Source organism: Crocodylus siamensis, chromosome 2 (assembly GCF_052110815.1).
Source record: "Crocodylus siamensis isolate JL-2025a chromosome 2, ASM5211081v1, whole genome shotgun sequence".
Taxonomy (NCBI): domain Eukaryota; kingdom Metazoa; phylum Chordata; order Crocodylia; family Crocodylidae; genus Crocodylus; species Crocodylus siamensis.
The window spans coordinates 267597309-267621086 of record NC_143396.1 but is presented as its reverse complement, the minus strand read 5'-3'; the positions used below and the strand labels follow the sequence as shown (position 1 = coordinate 267621086).

Sequence of the window (23778 nt, the reverse complement as noted above, 5' to 3'; positions counted from 1 at the left end):
CTTGAGTAGTGTCCCACCAGGTTTCAGTTAGTCCAACCAGGTCGAAGTTGTTGCTTGCAAGCAGGAGTGAAAATTCCTCCTGCTTGTTCCCCATGCTCCTAGCATTAGTGTAGAGACATTTAAGCCCCTTGATGGGTGCCTTTGATACCTCCCTGCCCTGATGTCTATTGGACCCATTAGTGCTTACTTTAATGCTTACCTGGGCTGATCCAGTCATTGTTTGTGATCCTAAGTCCTCCTTATCCTTTGTTTCCCCATCCCCCGATGAACCTAGATTACAGCCTTTGGAGGAGATCAGCCAACCTGTAAGAGAACAGATTCTTACCTTTAGAAGAAAGATGAAGACCATCTCATCACAGTAAGCATGTACTTACTGCGCAGTAAACTATGCTACTGTGCAGCAAAGCATCTTGTTTAAACATGCCGTGTGTGTTAAAGCAGGGAGCAGCTTTAAGCCAGTTGGCTTTTGGAGCTATTGGTGGAACATAGGAGAGGAAGATACTATGGGTGTGGTGTGTTTTCTCAAGATCTTGCTATTTAAAACTTACCAGTGCCCCAGCCAGAATCACTCTTTGTTCATTCTTATGATGATCAGAATCATATTTGTTTGTTCTGTGCTATCGTGTCTCCTTCATTATCTGTAATTTTTCAGAGTAATGATTAGCAGTGAAAGCAATGTACAGCTTTGATAAGCAAGTACAAGCAACACACAGCTTTGTATAGGTATACATTTTCTATGTATTACCCAAGGTGTTTATTTTTTTACCAAAAACTACATCACATCTATCAAGGGTTTTATGACTTACTAATTGCCCAGAGCAATTTAGTTTCCCTCATTAAGAACAGATGTTTAAAAAGCAGTTCACTTCTTTAATTAGAGAATCCATTTTTATCCTTTTCACATTAATAAATAAGTCTACTTTCTCCCCTTTAATTTACACGTAGATGCTCCTCTTCATTTCTCTTCTTCTAACATTAATAACATTTTCTTCTCTCTTCCCTTTGCCTGCAAAATTGAATTGAATATACTTGATTGCCTCCTTTCTCCTATTACTTTTATTATATAGTCCTTTTAACCATTAGCCCTACAGTCAGTCCCTCATGACAAAGAAGGCAAAATATTAGGAACTACAAGTTTCAAAGGGTTTCTAGTCTATCATACCTTATTTCTACTGTCTCCTAGATTTCATAGATTTCATAGACATCAGGGCTGGAAGGGACCTCGGGAGATCATCGAGGTCCCTTCATTACTTCAGCTTATTTCCATGCTCACATATATCAGTACATCTTCCTTCCTTGTTCAGTACATTCAGTTAATTTTCCAAAATTTGTTCTCTTAAAAAAGAATTCAATACACTGTACTCTAATGAATTCAAGTAGCCTGTCACCCTGGGTGCCATACTTCCTACATATTATGCATTCATTCAACTCTTGGTAAATCCCTGGTAAAAAGAATAATTACTAAGATTATTAGATGAAATAATTTCTTTGTCCTTATAGATTTATAGGAATATTAATTCACTTTTTTCTTGTGTTTTCTACTTGCTGGGATTCACGCTGTCAACCTTTGTCCCCAGGATTCAAACTACCTCAGCCCTCATTACTATAGTCATTTTGAATGCTATACCAAGCAGGTCAAACCAAGCAGGTCAAACACACCAAATATACCCACTTGCAAAGTAGACAACAGCACTTGTAAGTGTGCATTGCAGAAGACAGCAAGTTCTGGAAATGAGGAGAATGTGTTCTTCTCACCTGTCAGTATATTGACTGCTTTGAGAATTGGGAGCTAAATCAATTGCATCAATTTCATGTAAATCTAAACTCCAAGATCAATGGCACTGAGCTGTGCAAATGTCCTGTGCCTACCTGACCAACTGATGTCACAACAGAAATGTACAGCCTTGTTACATGTTCATTTTAGGCTGCAAATGGACCTCTTTACTCTTGGGTTGTCCACACATTTACACCTGAAACCAGTTTTAAGTACACTTTAGGTAGCTTAAAGTTATGCCAGTCCAGGGCAGGCTTATATCTGAGCCATGGTACCTAGTTCATGTTCCATTAATGTGGCGACTCTCCACAGATGAGTCTTCCAAGTTGCAGCCTTCCAGTATCCCAGGATGCCATGTCCCCTCTCCCTCCCCTGTTCTGTGTGGACAAACTTTCCACCCCCTGAACTCTACTGCCCAGGGGGCAGTTTTGGCACTAAGCCAACTCCCTCTTCTGCCCTCAGGGCTGTGCCCTCCCCACCCCCAGTGGTGAAGCCCAATGCAAACAACCTGCAGAATGTATGCCAGCCAGCCAGCTAGCAAGCAGAAACTTTTCCTCAGCCTTCAGTTCTGTCAGGTGGGCATCTTATTGGAGCCACAGTGAGGTGCTGCACCTCATCATGGTCTGAGGAGAAGAGAGGACTGTTGCTACTACTGCAAGGGAACCAAAGCTAACAGGCAAAATCAGGCTGACTCAGGATAGTGTTGCAGATGCTGGCAGAGGGGCATCAGCAAGACTGGCTTCAGATCCAGACCAAAATTAAGTCCCTAAAGAATCTCTGCATGAGGAACAGGGTGTCTGGGAGAGCCAGGACTCTGATCCCCTTCTGTAATGAGCTCATTGAGATCCTGGAAAAGGACCATGCTGTTGCTTCTTGCCACATGATGCAGTGCACAATCTTGCACAGCCAGCCCACTGTGATGAGCAAGAAGGGGATAGCAATGAGACAGCCCCCTCCTAACAGCCACCTGCATGATTGTTCTGAGGATTTGGAGTCCTCTGCGACTCTGTTCCTGAGCCCCATCACTGAATCCAGGACTCAGAGGACCCAGGGAAAGGACCAGGGACAGGATGGGGACAGCTTGGGTGAGATGGATATCAAGAAAGCCATTTTTTTCCATGAAAAAGCTTTGCTTAATTGAAACTGAGTGTTCCATCAAAAATAGTTTAATGACAAATTTTCCACTGGCCCAAGTGACAGAGTCCATCTCTTCCACAGGACATTTTGGACAATGGCAATTTATATCTAAAAGCTTGGAATCACAAATTCTTTGTGTTTCTGGCTATGAGCTGGTGTTACATTTGTGCTGGGAGAAAAGCCTGGCACAGCTGTTCAAGGCATTTCTTATGTAAGAGAACTTGCTGTTCTGCAAGGAAGTTAGATTGGATACCTAGGAGGAAGACCTTCTTCCTCCTGATCTAATTTGAATGGCTGCATACTTCTCAAGAGAGAGAGACACAATAACCCACAGTCCTATGTTATCCCACCCTCCCTTGCTCCCTCCACTGCCAGCAGACATTCTTAATGCATATGTATAAAACCTGGTCTTGGTGTAAAAATAGGTAAGGGAGAGAAAGTAGAATTGCATCCTTTTTCTTCCCCTTCTCTGCAGTCTATTTCATTCAAGGGAACATTGTCTCCAGTTTTCACAGGAACTTTAAAGCTACTATCAAACAGGCAGGAAAATATACCCCCTTTTAACAGGGCTTTGGGAAATGTACTGAGACTCCTGACTGAGAGATGCCTGGCAATTATTTCTGGTATAGAGATTAACATTTGGATTGGAGTATACTCAAGGTGAAAACACTATCCTTTTTCCACAGAGCAGCTTCAGAGTTTCTTTCAACAATTTCTACTCCTTCCTGCCCCATAATGTGCAAAGTACTGTTGAATAATTCTGATATATACATGTAGGGGCAGATACCCAATTGTAAACTGGAACAGCTTTGAAGTCAATGCAGCTACACCCATTAAATCTAGCTGAGGAAATAGCCCATAGTTTCTCATGTACAGGACTTTTTGTAACTCTCTCTCGCACTCTCTTCTTTCTTTTTAATTTTAAGCCCCATGGGGAAAAAAAAATCTTGATTCCAAATATACTAAACACAAGAACTTCTTTGTGGTTGAGAACATCATTATTAAAGTCCCTATGATGTTGGGGATGAACATGTTTAAACATGGCTATGACAAGCACCTTTCTTCTATGTTCCTGCAGATGGATTATAAAGGATGTGCTACAGCTTTTTTTGTTCTGCCTGATAGAGGACAAATGCAGAAGCTAGAGAAAGGCTTGTCATGTGAAGTCCTGCCTAAATGAAGAAAATTAGTTTAAAAAAAGTAAAATTCTTTAGCCCTCAGCTTTATTGGCACACTGGTACTGGAGGTCTGGGGTGTCAGGCTCATTTTTGGAAAGGGTTGAATTCCTCTCTAACCAATATGCCATGGCTTAGCATATAGAGTGAGAACTATGTTCTACCCAGAATCCACAGAAAAACTCCTGTGGAAGCTAACTGGAGGTTTATAGAGAGATCAATGCTAGAACATATCATTTCATTGTTAAATATGTGGCTATTACCAATGCACATTACAGGCACATCCAGACAAGTGTGCATGTGCCTCTTGCGGCATCTCAAAGCAGTTTGAGATGCTGCAAGAGGCACCCTGGGAACAAAAAAATGTCCCCTGCATTGCATATTTGTACCGTGGGATCTAAATTTGATACCTAGAAATCCAGGTATACAAAAAAAAAAGCCCACAGGAAAAAAAGTGGGGCAAGGCATGGTGCTGTACCATGCCCTGAAGTAACCAGAGTCTAGGGTCCTCCAAAGAGACAGTCTGGTATCTGGCCAAAGCATCTCTTTGGCTGCCTCTTGCCCTGGTGCTTCAGCATGCTGCCTTCCCATGTGGGCTGAAGTGGAGCAGCACAGACTGCAGCAAGCTGGACTGGGGCTCCATCCCAGGTAAGTAGGGAGTGGGGTGTAGGGGAACTGGAGTGGGGGAGACTGTGAGGTTGTGGAGGACTGTGGAGAGGGGCACCTTGGGAGGGGTGGGCCCCCCGCCTGCCCCATGCCCAGCCGACAGCCCTTCCGCAGCAGCAGCTGTCATCGGGGCACTCAGAGCCCTCCTGGCACAGCCCCCCATGACATGGGGCAGCATGGTGTGGCCCCAGCTGCCTGGCAGCCAGTGCTGCCTTTACCACAGCATGCATGGCTAGCCCGGTACGGTATGGGGTGTGAATTTTTGGGCAGCATCGGGCCACTTTGGCTGTCACCTGGGGACCCAGCACCACTTGCAGGAACAATGCATCACTATGCTCCATCTATCCATGGAACTGGCTTAGCCTGATGATGCTCATAGCATGTGGAGGCAGGACCTGGCCTGGCATGATGTGTGGTCCCTGTGAGCAGTGCCAGGTCCCCAGCTGACAGTCCAAGCAGCCCAGTCCTTCCTAAAGATGCATCGCCCTACACCAGGCCAGGCTAGGCCCACGAAATGTGGCACAGACAGTGCCAGGTGCCAGGCCCATGCCACTCTATCCCACACCACAGGAAAGCTGTGCCAGGAGGGCCCTGAGCATCCTGATGGCTACTGCTGCTGTGGGGAGCTTATGCACCCTGTGGGGGTGGGTCATGTGTGCCTTGTGGAGGGCATGTGTGCCCTGTAAGGGGCTGTATGCCCTGTGGGGGCAGCATGTGTGTCCTGTGCAGGGCCATGTGCCCTGTGGGGGGCTGTGTGCACTGTGTGGGGGCCTTGTGCCCTGTGGAGGGACATGTATTCCCTGTGGAGGGGGACAGTCCATGAGTTGTGAGGGGAGAGGCTGTGCTCTTTGGGGGGGAGCACCCCTCCTGAGTAGTCCCCTCCTCCCCCACACAACCCCCCCATACCCACAGTCCCCCCTCACACCCACAAACCCCACACCTCCAAACCACCCCAACAAACCCCTCACCTGCAACCACAAACCCCTGCACAAGTCCCATACCCTCACAAACCTCACCCCCACAAACCCTACAACCACCCACAAACCCCCGCCAGCCCCCACACACCCTTTCCCTTCTCCAAACCACACATGTCCTCACAAATCTCACACCCTGCATGCCCAGCCAACCACATAGGCTAGGATAGGATGGGACCTGCTGGCGGGAGCTGCATCTTCAGGGGCAACTGCCACATTGCAGCCCTGCCCTGTGCCCACAGCAGTGCTGGGACATGCAGGCCCAGCCTGGAGGTGGGGGGACTCCTGATCTCAGGAGCCACTTGTGGGGTGTGATGGGATGGGGGGAGGGGTGGAGCTGGCAGCAAGGGTGTGTGAGAGAGATGGGGGTTGGAAGTAGGGGAGTGCTCCTGGTAGGAGAGGCTACTAGAACTAGACATAGAGCCCCTCTGCCCCCCTACAGCAGCCTGGAGCAGCCTGTGCAAGGGGAGGCCAGCCTGGGAGGAAAGGGCCCAGCTTAGTCCCTGATCCCTATTTGAGAATTTCCCAGGATAGGGCAGGTAGCAGAACAGCAAGGGCTGGCACTGCTCAGATCCACAAAGCAGTGGGTGGGACAGCTGCAGCTGGACTCATGACAGAGCTGCGACTGGGAGGGAGCTAGTGTGGGCAGGCAGGTGTTGTGAGTCAGGAGTTAGGAGACTGGGGTGGGGAGCAGGGTGGGCTGTGAATTGAGAGTGAGAGGCAGGGGCAGGGCTCTGGCCTCTCAGTGCTGCTCAGCACCGCACATCTTGGTGAGTGAAGGGGATACAGGCAGATCTGATTTTTCTATGACAAAAACCCAAAAGTACATGCCAAAGTGTATAGATATTTAGAATTTATTTTATTATGATGATAGAGCCACTGGTAGGCTTCTAAATTGCTTTTAACTTGTAAATATAGCAATAAAACATTGTCCAACTGATCTCTCTCTATATAGTGACCTTTCATTTTAATAGCAAAAACCCACTATTTGGGGTATTTTAATGAGAGAATTTGGGTTTCTTATCAAAAATTTTGCAATTTTTTAAACAGAGAACACCAGAATCTCTGCTAGTGAGACAAGTGGTGAGACTGGGGCAAAGGAGCCTGTCCAAGGCCAGCACTGGGGACCCAGCTGGAGGGCAGATGAGGTGGCTGACCTCTTGGCTATTTGGGGCCAAAAAAGACATGCTTTGACAGTTGAAAGTGGGTCACCGCAAGGAGCACATCTTCTGGGCGATAACTGCCTGGATGGCAGAGCGGAGGCACCCCATCCAGGTCTGGCAGGCACGCAGCCATGGGACCACAGGTCCAAGAGGACAGATGTTGTCACAGGTGGTAGCAGGTCACAGCTAGGCACCAACCCCCACTGCCAGACTGCTGCAGTGGGTAGAGAGAACAAGGGTCACTTCAGGTTAGGGCTACTTCAGCAGTCCAGCTGGCACAAGGGGTACTGCCCCAGATACCAGCTGGCTGGGCCTCAGAAGTTACTGAGGGCAAGTAGCTCTGAGCTGTTCACTGGGCATAGGCAGCAGAAGTGGGGGGTGGCTAAAAGTGGGGCAGCTGTAGGGATGCAAGGCAGCCCAGCCATGGACTTCTAATGGCTGCAGCACAGGTGGGGAGGGGCATACACACAGCAGTGAGAGAGGGAGTGGGGCTGGGATATGTGCTGCAGAGCAGGGATGGAGTGCAGGACTGAGCCATGAGCAGCTCATCCAGGGGGCATGGCCCCGAGTACTACAATGCACCCTGAGAGGCATGGGGGCCATGTGCCTGGGATCTGTGCTTGGAGTGAGGGTGGGCTGCAACTGTGGTCTGGGGATGGAGCGGTGCTGGGCTCTTCCTGGCAGGTGCTGGGCTGTGCTTGAGGTGGGCGGCGGCAGAGCTACAAGGTGGGAAATTTGCCTTTGCCTCCCCAACCACCCCTCCCAGTGCTGCTGCCACCCAGGGCTCAGCCTGGCCCAACCCCCACACCAGGAAGAGCCCATCTCCAGCTTGCAGCCTGTCCTCACCCCACACACAGATCTCAGGCACACAGACTCCATGCCCTCCCAGAATGCATGCTGTGGCAGGAGTCACCCCCTCCCTCCATGTACTAGGCACGCCCTGGACAAGCCACTCACAGCTCTGTCCTGTGCCCTGCCTTGGCTGTGCAAGGCCTGCCCCTGCCCCAGCCCCAGCCCCAGCCCCACTCCCTCCTTCAGCACCATGGGGAGACAGATCAAAGCCCCAATGGTGAGGGAGGGAGTGGGGCACAGGCAGGATCAGGGACTGAGGTGAGTGGATCCTGCCTGTGCCCTACTCCCTCCCTCACCACTGGGGCCTCAATCATGGCCCTTCCCCCTCCAGACCTACCTGCTGGCAGGGGTGCACCCACGCTCAGCCCCCCCCCAAATAATTTTTTCTCCCTCCGCCTATGTTGTCAGGGCAGATTTTTATATTGCTGGGGCCAGCACAGGGCAGGTTTTTATAATGCTGGGGCCAGCATAGGTGCTGGCCCCAGCCTCTACGTCCTCCTGGCTGCAGATCCAGAAGGAGTTGGGCAGGGTCAATTTGCCCCAAGTGGCACAACTTGCCCCACACCAATGTGCATGTTCAGACACATGCGATGAGGCAAAAATCTTCTGCACAAATTTGTGCCATTCTTATTTGAACTGATGCAAGCACAGGTGGACACACCCTACTTGTTTAACACCATAGTGTTTAACACAGAAATGATCCATTCCCCTTTACAACCTTCAGAACCACTGCTGTTTCTTCATTTTTATGTCACTCCCTTCCCTACCTTTTTTCCCCTTTTTTTTTCTTTTTGTCTTTCCTCATTTTTCCATCCGCACTCTACCCTGCAACATCTCTCCCTTCCAGTACCCTTTTGGCTTCATTCCCCCATCATAGCTGCTACAATATTCAGCAATTACATTTTTAAGAACAATATATTCAATGCCTTCAGGGTTGCCTCCCAATGGTATATAAGGGGCTGCCCACACATCACAGCCAGTTCCAGGTTGTCTGCAGACTCAAGAAGGCAGTATTGTACTGGGGAACACATCATTATTACCTTTGCAACTCAGATGGCTAGACAATTAACTCTTTTTAGAGGCAAATTTAGGTGCTACATATGTCCTGAAAGCACACATGTAACATGCTCATGTGACTATGTATAACTATGTGTATGTGAATCATCTAACTGCATATTTGACAATTCTGTTTTAGACAATCAAATCCCAAATTTAAGACGAAGAATGGAATTAAACACAGTTTTTCAATGCTCTTTTAATTGACTATTAGGCAGCACTTTTTAAAACATAGCAAAACTGTTTACACAAAGCTTTAAATGAAAATTGTGTGCCCACTTTCACTGGAGCTTCTAAATGCACAGTCCTACCAATTGGGTTAATCTCAGGATTGTTCCCAAAGTTAGTACAGAACAACAGGGGAATCAAAATAATACATAGAGGCTGCGTCTACATAAGATACTGACTGCGCAGTTGTTACCGCACAGGCATTTAGTACTTGTATAAACAAGTAATAAATGACTGCATAGTAACCAGAGTTACTGTAGCATCACCAAACTGCTTTTAGGTGATGCTAACTGCGCAGTAGCTCATTACTACTGCACAGTAGCATCACATCATGCTTTCTGCCATGTGACACTACTGCACAGTAGTCATAGGCTACTGTGCAGTCAGCATCTCATGTAGACATGTCCACAGTGTCACACTTGTCAAATAAACTTCAGTTGAGCTAGAAGCTGTTGCTTTTAATGCCAACAATCCTGGGCAACCAAAGGTTTGGAATGCAGAAAGGCTTAAGGATCAAGGGCTTTAATGAGCTTGCTTCATCTATGTTTTCTGTTCCTCACATGCGCATGCACGCGCACACACACACACACACACACACACACACACACACACAGAGTAAGCATTCTTGTGAGGGTTTAGTAAGTCCACTCATTTCTCAAGTCACACCAGGTTCAGAGATTCAGAGAATTCTATTACCTATAATTTTTTCTGCTCAGCAGTAGCAGGGCTGGGTCTCGTTGAAATTCATTCTGTTTTTTGTCTTTACTTCACTCTCAGCCCTGATACCACAGAATATACCAAAGTAATGAAAAGGATCTCCAAGGAGGAGGAAGCTTTCATAGTGTCATAGTAGCTAGGGTCAGGAGGGACCTGATCAGATCATCTAGCCTGACCCCCTGCCACAGGCAGGAATGAATGCTGGGTTCACAAGACCCAGACAGGTGATCATCCAACCTCCTCTTGAATTTGCCCAAGGTAGGCGTGAGGACCACTTCCCTGGGAAGTTGGTTCCAGATTTTGGCCACCCTAACTGTGAAATATTGCCTTCTGATCTCTAACCTAAATGTATTCTCCGTCAGCTTATTATCATTGTTCCTCATCACCCAGGTGGTGCTGGGGGAAAAAGAGCTCCACCTATTTGCTGTTGATCTCCCCTGATGAGTTTGTAGGCAGCCACCAGGTCCCCCCTCAGCCTCCTCTTGCAGAGGCTGAATAGTTTCAGGTTCCTCAGTCTCTCCTCATAGGGCCTGTCCTGCAGCCCGCTCACCAAGGGGGTGGCCCTCCTCTGAACCCTCTCCAGGCTGGCCACATCCTTTTTAAAGTGCGGCGCCCAGTACTGGACACAGTACTCCAACTGCAGCCTGACCAAAGTCGCATAGAAGGGGAGTATCACCTCTCTGGATTGGCTTGAGATGCAACTTTGGGTGCATGACAAGGTATGGCTGGCTTTGGTGGCTGCAGTCTGGCATTGGCAGCTTACGTTCATCTTGGAGTCAATAATGACTCCAAGATCCTGTTCTGCCTCTGTGCTTTCAAGGAGGGAATTCCCCAGCCTGTATGTACCCCAAGGTGCAGCACCCTGCATTTGTCTACGTTGAACCCCATCCTATTCTCATCTGCCCACTTTTGTAGTCTGTCTAAATCTAATCTCTCTCTCCCTTCAAGTGTGTCCACCTCGCCCCATATCTTAGTGTCGTCAGCAAACTTGGACAGCGTGCTTTCCACTCCCTTGTCCAAGTCTCTGATGAAGATGTTAAACAGTGCGGCCCCGAGAACCGAACCCTGCGGTACCCCACTGCTCACATTTTGCCAGGTTGAGTACAACCTGTCCACCACTACTCTCTGGGTGAGCCCCATCAGCCAATTTTTTACCCATCCAACTGTATAAGCATCAATGCCACATTCGCTTAATTTATTGATAAGGATGTGGTGAGAGACAGTGTCAAAGGCCTTCTTAAATTCTAGAAACACTACATCCATGGTGACACCATCAGCCACGGATTTAGTTACTTGGTCATAAAAGGCAATCAGGTTGGTCAGGCAGGACCTGCCTTTGATGAACCCATGCTGATTGCCCCTGAGCATTATCTTCCCTGCTGGCCCTGCACAAATGTGCTCCTTGATGATTTTCTCCAAGATCTTCCCGAGCACCGAGGTGAGACTTACAGGCCTATAGTTACTTGGGTCCTCCTTCCTCCCTTTCTTGAAAATTGGGACTAGATTAGGCAGTATCCAATCCCCCGACACCTGGCCAGATGACCACGAATGCTCATCTAGTTGAGCCAAGGGCTCTGCAATGACCTCTGCCAGCTTCCTCAACACCCATGGGTAGAGGGTATCTGTATCTGCAGATTTAAAAATGTCTAGCCCTTCCAGAAGATCCCTAACTACATCAGCACTGACTGAAGGCCTGACAGAGCTATCCCCAAGATTGTCCCTACCTCTGGTAGGTGGGATGTCCCGGTCCCTGTTCAAGAAAACAGAGGCAAAGAAACTGTTAAAAATATCAGCTTTCTTATCTGGTGTAGCCACAACATCACTGTTTGCATCTTGCAGGGGCCCTACATTGCCTGGTGCCTTCTTCTTGCTCCCAATGTACTTGAAAAAGGACTTTTTGTTGTCCTTAATCCTGGATGCTAGCCTGAGTTCCATCTCTGCCTTGGCCTTCCTAATACCCCTCCTGCCCTTATGGGCTGAAGAGGAGTACTCCTCCTTGGTGATAGCTCCTCCCTTCCATTGGTTGTACGCCACCCTTTTTAGTCCTCAGGCATTGCTGATGCCCTTGCTGAGCCAGGTGGGTTTCTGAGCACTCTTACCCCCCTTGCTTCTCTCAGGGACTGTTATCCTTTGGGCCTGGAGGATCACCCTCTTAAGGTACAACCATCCCTCATGGACTGTCATCTCCTTTACCTTCTGGGCCCTCAGTGCCTCCCCCACCAGTCTCCTAAGCTCATTTAAGTTGGCCCTTCTGAAGTCAAAGGCTTTAGCCTTGGTGTAAGCCCTTGACACCCCGTGTTGGATAGTGAAATCCAGCAGGTGATTATCGCTATTACCCAGGTGGTCAAGGACCTGCAGTCCCCTCACCAGGTCATCCCCTGTGGCCAGGACCAGGTCCAGCAAGGTGTTACCCCTAGTAGGGCTGTGCACTTCCTGGATAAGGTGAAGGTCCTGTAATACAGGAACCTATGTGAGTGGTCAGACCTGGCTGTCTGCTCCTCCCAGGAAATGTCTGGGTAGTTTAGGTCACCCATCCCTTGATCTAACAGCTTTGAATTGCACCTGGGTTCAAACCTAAACTTTGCACAGTCCTTTTCTGAGTATCTTGTTTGAGTAAATCCATCAAGTGAAGATGATGTAGAATAGATTTCAGTTGACTGCCTGTGTGCTGATTTAGAGCATTACAATATATTAATGGAGGAAGAGCCATCCTGTGGCTAAAGGACATGACAGAGAGTTAGGAGATCTGATTCTATTCTTGGTTCAGCTACTAATTGCTCCCTCATGCTTCTGTTTCTCCAACTCTAAAATGGAAATGATACCACTCAGAGAGTGATATCAGGAGGGGAAGTATCCATTGTTGCTGAGGTTGTTGGATGGAAGTCATTGTAAGGAGCCTGTTTAATATGTGGACACTTTGTGGACAGCATGTCCATTTTGCAAGGGAAATAGGTGTCTAGAGTCTCTTCTCTTAGGGAGGTGGTGTGTACACCACATTTAATCTCTCCCCTCATACTAGCAGCAGATGAAGATGTTTCATGTAATGGGAGGGGTGCAATGGTCCAGTGACAAAAGTGTCATTAAGTGGGCTGTGATCAGCATCTCCTGCCAAATATTAAGTGGGAAGAGGAGGTCAGTGATCAGAAGAGTCTACTCTAAGCCCACTAGTAGGATTTGTTTGAGGACTTGCAATAATCCTATTCTAACACAAGACATGCTCTAGATGCTACCAGTCTATTAGCGCTTTTAATTGTAAATGCCAGATCTAACTTTAGAAAAAGTATCAACAATTTTTATTGGAATAATAATGAGTAAATGCATCAGAGATACATAAGTTGCATGGGTATCCGAGAGAAAATAAGGGAGGCCAAGAAATGCAAATGGCAAGGGACATAAAAGACAACTGAAAGGGATTGGAAACTAGCTAATGTGGTCCCAATTTTCAAGAAAGGGAGGAAGGAGGACCCAAGTAATAGGCCTGTAAGCCTCACCTCGGTGCTCAGGAAGATCTTGGAGAGAATCATCAAGGAGCACATCTGTGGGGGGCCTGCAGGGGAGATCATGCTCAGAGGCAATCAGCATGGGTTTATCAAAGGCAGGTCCTGCCTGACCAACCTGATTGCCTTTTATGACCGAGTAACTAAATCCTTGGATGATGGTGTCACCTTGGATGTAGTGTTTCTAGACTTTAAGAAGGCCTTTGACACTGTCTCTCACCACATCCTCATCAATAAATTAGGTGACTGTGGCACTGATACCTACACAGTTGGATGGGTAAAAAATTGGCTGATGGGGCTCACCCAGAGAGTAGTGGTGGACAGGTTGTACTCAGCCTGGCAAAATGTGAGCAGTGGGGTACCCCAGGGCTTGGTTCTCGGGCCTGCAATGTTTAACATCTTCATCAGAGACTTGGATGAGGGGGTTGAAAGCACGTTGTCCAAGTTTGCTTATAACACTAAGATGTGGAGCGAGGTGGACACACTTGAAGGGAGAGAGAGATTAGATTTAGACAGACTACAAAAGTGGGCAGATGAGAATAGGATGGGGTTCAACGTAGACAAATGCAGGTGCTGCACCCTGGGAGAAGGAATCCACAGCATACATACAGGCTGGGGAATTCCCTCCTTGAAAGCACAGAGGCAGAACAGGATCTTGGAGTCATTATTGACTCCAAGATGAACATGAGCCACCAATGCCAGACTGCAGCCAGTAAGGCCAGCCATACCTTGTCATGCATCCAAAGGTGCATCTCAAGCCAATCCAGAGAGGTGATACTCCCCCTCTGTGCGACTTTGGTCAGGCTGCAGTTGGAGTACTGTGTCCAGTACTGGGCGCCGCACTTTAAAAAGGATGTGGCCAGCCTGGAGAGGGTTCAGAGGAGGGCCACCCCCTTGGTGAGCGGGCTGCAGGACAGGCCCTATGAGGAGAGACTGAGGAACCTGAAACTATTCAGCCTCTGCAAGAGGAGGCTGAGGGGGGACCTGGTGGCTGCCTACACACTCATCAGGGGAGATCAACAGCAAATAGGTGGAGCTCTTTTTCCCCCAGCACCACCTGGGTGATGAGGAACAGTGGTAATAAACTGATGGAGAATACGTTTAGGTTAGAGATCAGAAGGCAATATTTCACAGTTAGGGTGGCCAAAATCTGGAACCAACTTCCCAGGGAAGTGGTCCTCACGCCTACCTTGGGCAAATTCAAGAGGAGGTTGGATGATCACCTGTCTGGGGTCTTGCAAACCCAACATTCATTCCTGCCTGTGGCAGGAGGTCAGGCTAGATGATCTGATCAGGTCCCTCCTGACCCTAGCTACTATGAAACTATGAAACTATGGATCCTATAAGTATGTTAAATTAAGAGGAAGACCAGAGAAACCATAGACCTATCACACAATTCAGAAGACTATCCAGTTTCAGATGATGCAGAGAAGGTTGAAGTATTTAGTGTCTTTTTTTTTACTTTAGTCTTCACGATTTGGAGTGATTTGGAGACCTTGGAAACATGACTTATGGTGAAAGGAAGACTGATAACAGCCTTTAAATACCTGAAGGGTGATTATAAAGAAAAAGAAGATAGATTTTTTTGGCTGTAAGGGACAATAGCCTTAAGCTTTAGCAGGGGAAATTTAGACTGGAGATTAGGAAAAAAATTGGACTATGTTGGTGGCTAAGCATTGGAACAGGCTACTAGCCAGATTGCTGCCAAGAGGCCACAATGGAACAGGCTATCTTTGGATGGAGTGGTTTCTCCTTCATTGGAAATTTCAAAATAGACAAACTCCCATCAGAGTCATTATGGGATGTTGATCCTGCCTCAGTGCAGGAGGTTGAGCAAGATAATCCCTTGAGGTCCCTTCTAAACCTGCATTTCTATGATAAGGAAGGTATAGCACCCCATGCTCCCCCCCCCAGTGAATAGCAGAGAGTCTCTATGCTACCTCCACAGAAGCCTACAGCACAGGGACATTCCAAGATAGGTGGGAGGAAGGTTAAAATTGGAGAAAGAAAAAGAAAGAGAGGTGAGATCAATACAGATCTTTATCCTGGAAATTTAGCACTCCTGAAGCAGCCTACTGGGCCATTGAAGCAACAGTGCTACTTGGGTCAATCAGGCAGCTTTTCTAGCCTGTGCCAACATTTGAGCTGGCTCCACACAAATAGAAGATATATTTCCCCTATGTTTCTATGCCAGAAAAGGTATGCATCTGCCCCAATGGGATCACTCACGCTAGTAAGCTAAGTACCAGTTCAGAAGTAGGTATTTGTAACACCGAACCATTATCCCCACCTGTACCTTACAGTGCCCTTTACATAACTGCTTATTTAGAATCACATAGTCTTGAGGTGTAAGCCCTTTATGATCCCATGCTGTAACTTAAAATATCTAAACTAAGCTCCATGCCCGCTTTGTACTTAATATAGGCACAGTTGTACAGGGTCTGTCTTTAATGCTAGGATACAAAAGGTTCCCAGGTCACATTTATAGTGCAGATGCCCATTCATTTTTTCTTACATTAGGTTCAACTTCATACCATTTTTATCTGGTTTTAGAACACCTATCAGTATTCTATTTCTGCCTCCAAGCTCATGGTATATTTCTTGACCTTTATGTTTGACCTTAAAAAATGCCATTTTCTGTATGCCTCTAGCAAGCTTCATAGAACCACCTGTTCTTTTCCCTTTCCTCCAAGGGAAGTATTTTTGGAGTGTGTGTGTCTGTGTGTACACATACTTGTACATATTAACCTCTTCTGGCCAAATGATTAGTCAATACGCATAGCTTTGTGGAGGATTGGAAGGGACATCCTTTCCAAGTGAGTCCTGTCCAAACATTCACAGGTAAAGATTTGTCCAAGTGCATGCAGAGCTGTAGTGACAACTAAGGCAAGAATTCAGAGGCCTGAGGATGGACACTATGCTACTCAAAAGTTTGCCTATCTCTATACCAATCATAAACCTGGTCCAATAAAAGATATCACACCCAAGAATTCTTGCCTCTTGCATACCACCAGGACCATCATGGCAATATCAACTCACCAGTGACAACTAAGCTATTTATAAAATAGTTCATTACTTTTCCATTCCATGATGCAATAATAATTCTGAATATAAACCCAAAATTGAGCTATCCATTGCAAATGTGTGTTTAATGTGCTGTTGCCACCACGCCAACATTTCTTTTCTGCAGTACTTTCTCTTTCTTTGACTATCTGCTTTGACTTTCCTTCTTTTTTTGGTGTTTTAACCTGCATTTCTGCCAAACTAGCAAATTTTGGTCTTGGATGCCTTTTTATTATTTCTCTGTGTTTGGTATCATTTGAATGATGGTTTTTAAATTGTTTCCCCCCCACTACAATATCACTATTGAAAATATTAAATAAATCTGCAATGAACATAGTTCCCTGCAACACTTCACCAGTTCATCCATACTTAGACCAGTTCAGTGCACTTCAATCACTTTCCATTGCTCCATGTCACAACCCTTCAGTTCTTCATGCATGTGACTTAGTGAATATCCAGCCACATTTGGCATAAGTTAGAAAGGAAGATTTCAGGAGATACTGTATCAACAGGTTAGCTAAAATCCAGGTATATTCCAGTAATTGCTCTCTACTGTGCAGTAAAATAATTCTAGTAAAAAGCAATCAAGCCTTCATGGCAAGTTTCAATAATCTTAGTCTTCAGTAAAAGAGCCCTGCTTGACCTGAACAAAGAGGAGGCTAGTTAGACTTTTAGGGCACCTATACACATGCATTGAGGCTCCTCTGACATGCTGTAATTACAGCACATCAAAGCACACTCAATTAATAGAGTCTGCTGGAGTGTGGTAATTACCACGTTCCAGCAGACTCCAGTGTGACATGTATCAGCGTCCCCACGCTGAAAAATGGTGGTGGGGGCACTTTAACTAAAGGTCATTTAATGACCTTTAGTTAAAGTGCCCCTGCTGCCATTGTTCAGCATGTCAGCACTGATACATGTGATGCTCCAGGTGCTTTAATTAGAGCAGCTCTTGACACTTGATGTTTTATTTTCCAGTTGTTGAGATTCTCAGCTTTAGGCACCAGCTATTTAGCCCACCTGTTTCTTTCTTTCTACTAGCTCTCTTTCTGTATCATCATGGAGCTTCTCCAACCTCAGAGTAGACAGGTCTTCTAGCTACTCACCCTCAGTCTGATAATGAAATTCCACCCAGTCCTTGCCCAGGGCATACTCACTGGCCAGTCATAACAAGATTCAATGCAGTCTTGAGTTGATTTCTTCTATGCCTGGACTTTTAGAATAAGTTCAGATTTGCAGTGAGTGGATTGTATGCTTTTTTCTATAAGGATGCATATACCATCTGAGCTATTTTGTCCTAGGGACTGTTCACTCCCTGATATATCAATTTGACCTCTGCTTAGAAATGACCTTTCTGAGCCTAACAAGAATGAACTGACCTAGTAACACAAAGCCCAAGGAGATGCCACAGTGCAGGCAGGACACTGTGTTGTTTTATAGTATCAATTGTAGAGTATCAGAGGGTGCGTCTCCACGATACGCTACTGCACTGTGATTACTGTACATTTATTTAGTATAATCAAGTACTAAATAAATGTGTAGTAACTAGAATTACTGTGCAATAACACCGGCAAATGTCTTTTACTTGATGCTAGAGCGCAGTAGCATATTAGCGGTGTCCGTGCTGTGACGCGCTACTGCGCAATATTACTCAGATCCTGCACAGTCAGCATCTCATGTAGACACACCCAGAGTGATGCTTCAGGGCTTTTACTGAGCCCCAAAGACTTTTTTTGGGCTGTAAATGCTTTGTATTTCAGGGTTTTCACAGATTTCATAGATTTAATATACATTAGGACTGGAAGGAACCTGGCAAGATTACTGAGTCCAGCCCCCTGACCAAAGGGCTTTCTTTCTTTTCTTTTCTTTTTTTTTTATCTTCCTCCTTCTAAAGCATTGGGCGTTGGCCATAGCTAGAAGTGGGAGACTGGCTGATGTTTGCTGGTGCTTCTGATGTTAAAGTTAACTCTTGGGTGCCTGGTTTGAGGCTCTTGCCTGTGCCTTCAATCGCCGGGCTTGAGGAAAGGAAGGAATTTCCCCAAGTCAGATTGGCACGGACTGTTCAGGGTTGGAGTTTTTCCTTCTTCTGGAACATGGGATGTGGTCTAGTTCCTAGGATAACCTGAGCATATTATAACCTGTTGTAGTTTTTGCCATTATAGTAGCATAGGCACTATGGGTCGCTTTGTCTCTCCTGCTCTCTTCTACTGTAGCAATATACAGTTTCTCTTTTGCTATCAGGTGTTTTGTAGCTGTGGTATGTGGAAGCACTTGGAAAGGACAAATGTTTACTGCATGGTTGCCTGTAATCACAGATTTAATGGGCATACCTACCCTACATCGACCTATGCTGGCGTGGGCCACTGTGAAAACATGTTCTGCCCACTTGCTCCCACTCCAAATGTGCCAAGAACCAAATAAAAAGTAATGCAGCTGCTTTTTACCACATGCTCTGGGAAGTAAACAGCTCAGTCAAGCTCAGACTCAGTCAAGCTTATTACAGTGTCTGCATTACTTTTTTGGCATTTACAGTATGTGGAGCAGAAGCATAGTGCTGGACATCTTCATATGTTATTGCTCCCTACCACAGTCCACAGTGGTGTGGACATGCCCAATGATCCAGGTGGTTCTTCCCAGTCCCATGCGCATCAAATCAATAGAGAAAGCAGCTGGCAGCATTAAAGGATGCACTTAAGTTGCATACACATATTCAAATGCTCCAAGAGAATTCTCCCAAGTTTGTTCTTTTGTTAAAAAACCTTATCCAGAGATGCCTGAACAGACATTTAAATGGGTCTGTTTAAACCTTGAAGAGCAGAGAACTTGGAGTGCTGCACAGCCAGAGGGCCTCTGTGAACACATCTCAGTGGGTGCAGACAGAAGCGCAGTTCCCCACTATAACTGGGAACACTTTGGAGGAAGTGTTCTAAGTTACAGTGAGCTCCTGGAACAAACAGAAGTTTACTGTTGGTTCCAAGGGGGAGGGAAATTTAGCTGCTGGCCATGAACCTCCAGCCAGTTTCCCCTAGCAATGGCCCCTCCTGTCTCCCAGCCTGTCACTGTTTCAGAATGAGAGGAAAGAAAGGGAGGAGAAGAAGCTCATTTGAGAGGTTCCCCGGCTGGCCCTGGTGGGTAGGGTAGGTTAATTGGAGCCCCTGCTCCACCTCCAGAGGACTGTAGTACACACGTGCCACCCTCCAGCAAGAGCTGAACCCCCCATCCCCCAAACCAAACTCCCTCCACTCCCTTTCCCCCTCCCATTCTGAAAACAGTGACAGCCTGAGAGGTAGCCCAGACACAAGTTACAGAAGAAGTTCTGTTTTGAAACATCTTAATCTGACCCCTCATGTGAAGGAGGCATTTTTCTGTTCACTGCTTGGCTGAAAATTGTGTGTGCTTCCCTTCTCCCCAGAGAAGTACCAAAGCAATTCAACAGAACTAGCGAAATAAGGGGAAGGTTGAAGCAAGTAGGTATTTTTATTATTTTATATTTAACATTTGGTAACAGATATCTAAAGTGCTAAGACCAAACCCACTCCTTGGTTAAAGGGCAAAATTCCATTAGCTGTAGAGAAGCTACCCCATCATCATGTTTTCAATTTAAATTGTGTTGTTAGTCTTAAACATATAATAGCTAGTTTTCTGGCAGAATAAAAGAAGATATAGAATTGCCCATTTAAAATTACAGAGATCTTTCAGCATGTGCTTCCTAAACCCATGGTATGGAACAAGTGTTGGCTGTGTTCATAATATTAGAAATTGATCCAACATGAATTTTTACTGGGTTTGAAATAAGATTCCATCACAAGAATCACAATTTGAATGTATCCATTGTTTTGTTGTCAAAAAGTTAGTGTCTGGTCTGTAAAGCTACTTAGTGAAAATGGTTAAGTCTTTTCTCTAAACAAAATTAAAGTGGGGGCAGACAATCTCAGACATAGATTCCCAACACTTTTGCTGTTTTGCCATCATAAATTTGGAGTAGCTTGCTGAAGTTGGTGGAATTTATATCAGTCTAAATCTAGAGTAATGAACTAAATATAGAGAACTGAACACCTTAATTGTATCCTGCTGTCTTTAGAATTTACTTGCAATTTTCAATATATTCTGTGTCAGACAGGGCAATGGGAAATAATTATTTTGAAGGGAACCTAATTCTCAGACCACACAAATTAGTTCATAATGCCATGTCAAAGTATTTCAGAGGTCTCAGAGTAGCATGTGGTGTTAAACATCAGATGTACCACAATGCCTGGGTGTTGAGGGTATAGTAATTAGGAGTGTAGAGGTCAATTAAAAAACAGCTGTGTTTGTTAAGAGATTAATTCAATCATCATAATTAACAGGACAGCTGGAGTATTCACAAAGGTGGAAGACCAGTTCAAACTAGTTTTTATGATCTCCACCCACCTAAGTTCTTATAAAGGCATTAACTTCAAAGCATTGCATCACCCCAAAAAAACTCTTACTGCTTGTTCAGTGAACCTGAGAACAGGATATTGGCACTAGGGCAACTTTGGTCACCTGATTAGCCATTCCATAGGCATTACTTGTGCTAGACTGCAACCTAGGGTCTAGAAAATATCTTCCCTGACCCCCTGTAATAGGGTTGTCTATCTCTTTAAGAAGAAGCAGCCAGCCCTGTTGAGAAAGCCCAGCTGTGGGACATTTGGATAAGCAGGGATGTCCTGCTGGGAGCCCTAAAAGCTCTCAGAAGAGTAAGCAGAGGGGAAGAAAGCAAGCTGTGAGTAGAACAGTGTACTGTAAGGACCCAGAGCAAAAGGGGCTCTTCTCCCCGCATCCAAAACAGAGCTTTAGGTTTGTTTGTTTGTTTGTTTAAAAGGCTGTGCTTTCTAGGAGGACTGGCTGATGAGTTCCTGAGTGAGTTAACTCAACTACAAAAACAAGCATGCTAAGCAACCTGCTTAAACACCCAAACAACATGAGCACCTGGTTGAAGAGTATTGTATTTTACAGCGTACAGGTTGAAGTGGTGTATGAGTAAATCCCATATTTCTGATCAAAATTTAGGATTTTCATAGATCTGGTTTATAAATTGACCCTACCACTGTGGCTTGAGCCTGTGAGCTGCAGCTGCAGCTGAGCGGGCAGTAGTGGAGCTCCGCACAGGGGACTATTAGTGTCTCTTGCCTGGCAAGTGCCGCTCACTGCTGCCACTCTGTACCTTGGTACTGCTGGCAGCAGGATGCTTGCTGCTGCTATTCTGTGCCCTGGTGCTGCTGGGACAGGCTGCTCACTGCTGCTGCTGTGTGCCCTGATGCTGCTGGTGCCAGGTGGTGGTGCCACAGCTCCCACTCCATTGGGCAGCGGCTCCACCCCACTGGCCAAGATCTAACCACAGGGCAGCCACTGGGCCGTGGGTAAGTTTCTCAGGGCCAGACTCAACAGGATCCAGGGTGTCAGGCAGGGTTGGGGATAGGAAGGAGTCTGGTCTAGCCTACCCTCAGTCAGTGCCAGGAAAGCCTCTAGATGCCAGCATGTCACCTCCCCATGCAGCAGGGCACTGGTGTGGGGTCTGGCTGAAGTATTGATACAGTGTATATGTCAAGGTGGAAATTTAAGGTTAAATATTTTGGCTGTAAACTTTGACTTGTACACCATGAAATACAGTAATCATTGTAATTTTGCTCTTCGGTGTGGGGGAGAGCATGGGGGTGCGGGGGGTGGAGAATGAGAAGGATGTCACGGTTAATGGGTAAGTCAAGTTTAGGAAAATAAGAACCAGTCCAAATTTTCTCTCCCCTACACTTGGCTTGTTCTTTTCCTCTTCTTGACTTGCAATGAAAATTTCCTCCCAAATGATCCTCTGATAGATCTCATAGGTCAATTCCAGCCCCAGTTTATAGACATTTGTGGTTAATGGCATTGATGCAGCGAGGGGGGTAGAAGTGGTCTGGAGAGGAATACTGAAAATGGGAGAGGAGGCAAAGGGTTTGTGACAGCAGACATCAGATAGAGTTCCAGACTAGGATTGACTCAAATTTTAAGGAAACTTGGAACTTCATTGGAAGTTTCTTACTGAAAACTAAATAATGCAAAATAAGTGTGGGATACCTTATTCTATGGAAAAAAATGAATAGTTTTCATTACTTCTTCATATGTAAATGAAAGTAGGACTTTCAAAACCTTTCAATATCAGCTTAACATTTCTCCCAATAAAGTAAAAATTAGCAGTTAGGACAATATCCAAGTGTTTTATGAAAATTACTGTATATATTTTACTTATTAACAAAAAAAAAGTGAAGTCAACCTTGTTATTACTGAACTCTTGGGCATGCACCTCTCATTTTCAATCAGACTCTCATTGCATGCTGCTTTCATGGAGATATTGCTACAAGCCGAGAGCAGCAAGCTGAAGGGCAGCCACTGTTGTGACCTATGGAGAGGGCCCTTTTAAGGCATTTCTTCTTATTCCATAATGGACATTTGGAAGGGTGGGCATTCAGTCATAGAAAATCCAGTTTTATCACTATTCACTCTGCATTCACTCTGGCTTATTTTGATCTCTTCAGTGTTGAATAATGGCAATTCTGCTTCATACCGTTTAGCAATATCAGTAATAGAAAAAAGCAGTGCAGATCAGATGGTCACAAAGATCACTTGGGACAAGATCTTTAAGGTTTTTTTAATGAAAGAGTCAAAAGCTGATATATTGATTATATTTGAGAAATCAGTAAACTGAACTAGATTATCTAGGAACAAGGTACTAACACAAAACACAAAGGTTTCCAGATTGCCACTGTAAGAACTTAATTCAGTTGGGACTTTTAGATGCTTTAAAGAAAACAATGATATAACCAAATTCCAATCATTTGATTATTTATTTTATGAAGATTTATTTTTCCCATTTCATCTGTTAAGAATGGCCAAGAATGTAGTGATGGTGATTTTTCTTTAAACTGTTTAAGCTATGATGAATCCTGCTAAATTTTAGGTGTAAATAACTAGATGTGGTGATTTCTGCTGATCTAATGACTGTTTTTGGTGTCTTGTTTTGCAGAATATTTTAAAAGGAAAATGAAGCCCCTGTCTGTGTATTCCTTTTTGAGCTACATACCGTGCTCCACTATCATCCAGAGCTTGTCTCTGTCAATGGGTATGGTAACTGAGAATACAGAAATCACATTGAAGAACATCCATTTATCAAACAAAATCAAATGTGTGGAGATACAAACTGTCTCAGACTAGTTCTTAGTTTGTGATTTTGTATTTAGATTTTTGCTAATAAATTTGACAAAAAATATCACCTTCTCTCTTGTGAGCATCTCCACTACCTTTGCAACACTAGCAATGTGTTAAATTTGCTATTCTGGCCAGATTCTGGGAAGTGCTTAATTTTTACCTAGTAGAGATTCAGAAGTATGAGATTGCAAGTAGGTTTTAGTTACCTCCTGCACAAGTTGAATAATCTCAAAATCCAGCTGAGTATGGGAAAATGCCCTTTGTGTAGGACAG

The 23778-nt window shown here is 45.5% G+C and overlaps 1 long non-coding RNA gene across 1 annotated transcript in view; it reads left to right on the top strand.

The window, feature by feature from the left end:
- LOC149872164 (uncharacterized) overlaps positions 1 to 23343 on the top strand; it is a 29957-nt gene extending 6614 nt beyond the window's left edge. The window contains exons 2-3 of the long non-coding RNA XR_016440635.1: positions 275 to 358; positions 23324 to 23343. This is a non-coding gene — a long non-coding RNA (uncharacterized LOC149872164). The remainder of the gene's footprint in view (positions 1 to 274; positions 359 to 23323) is intronic.
- The last annotated feature ends 435 nt before the right edge of the window (positions 23344 to 23778 follow it).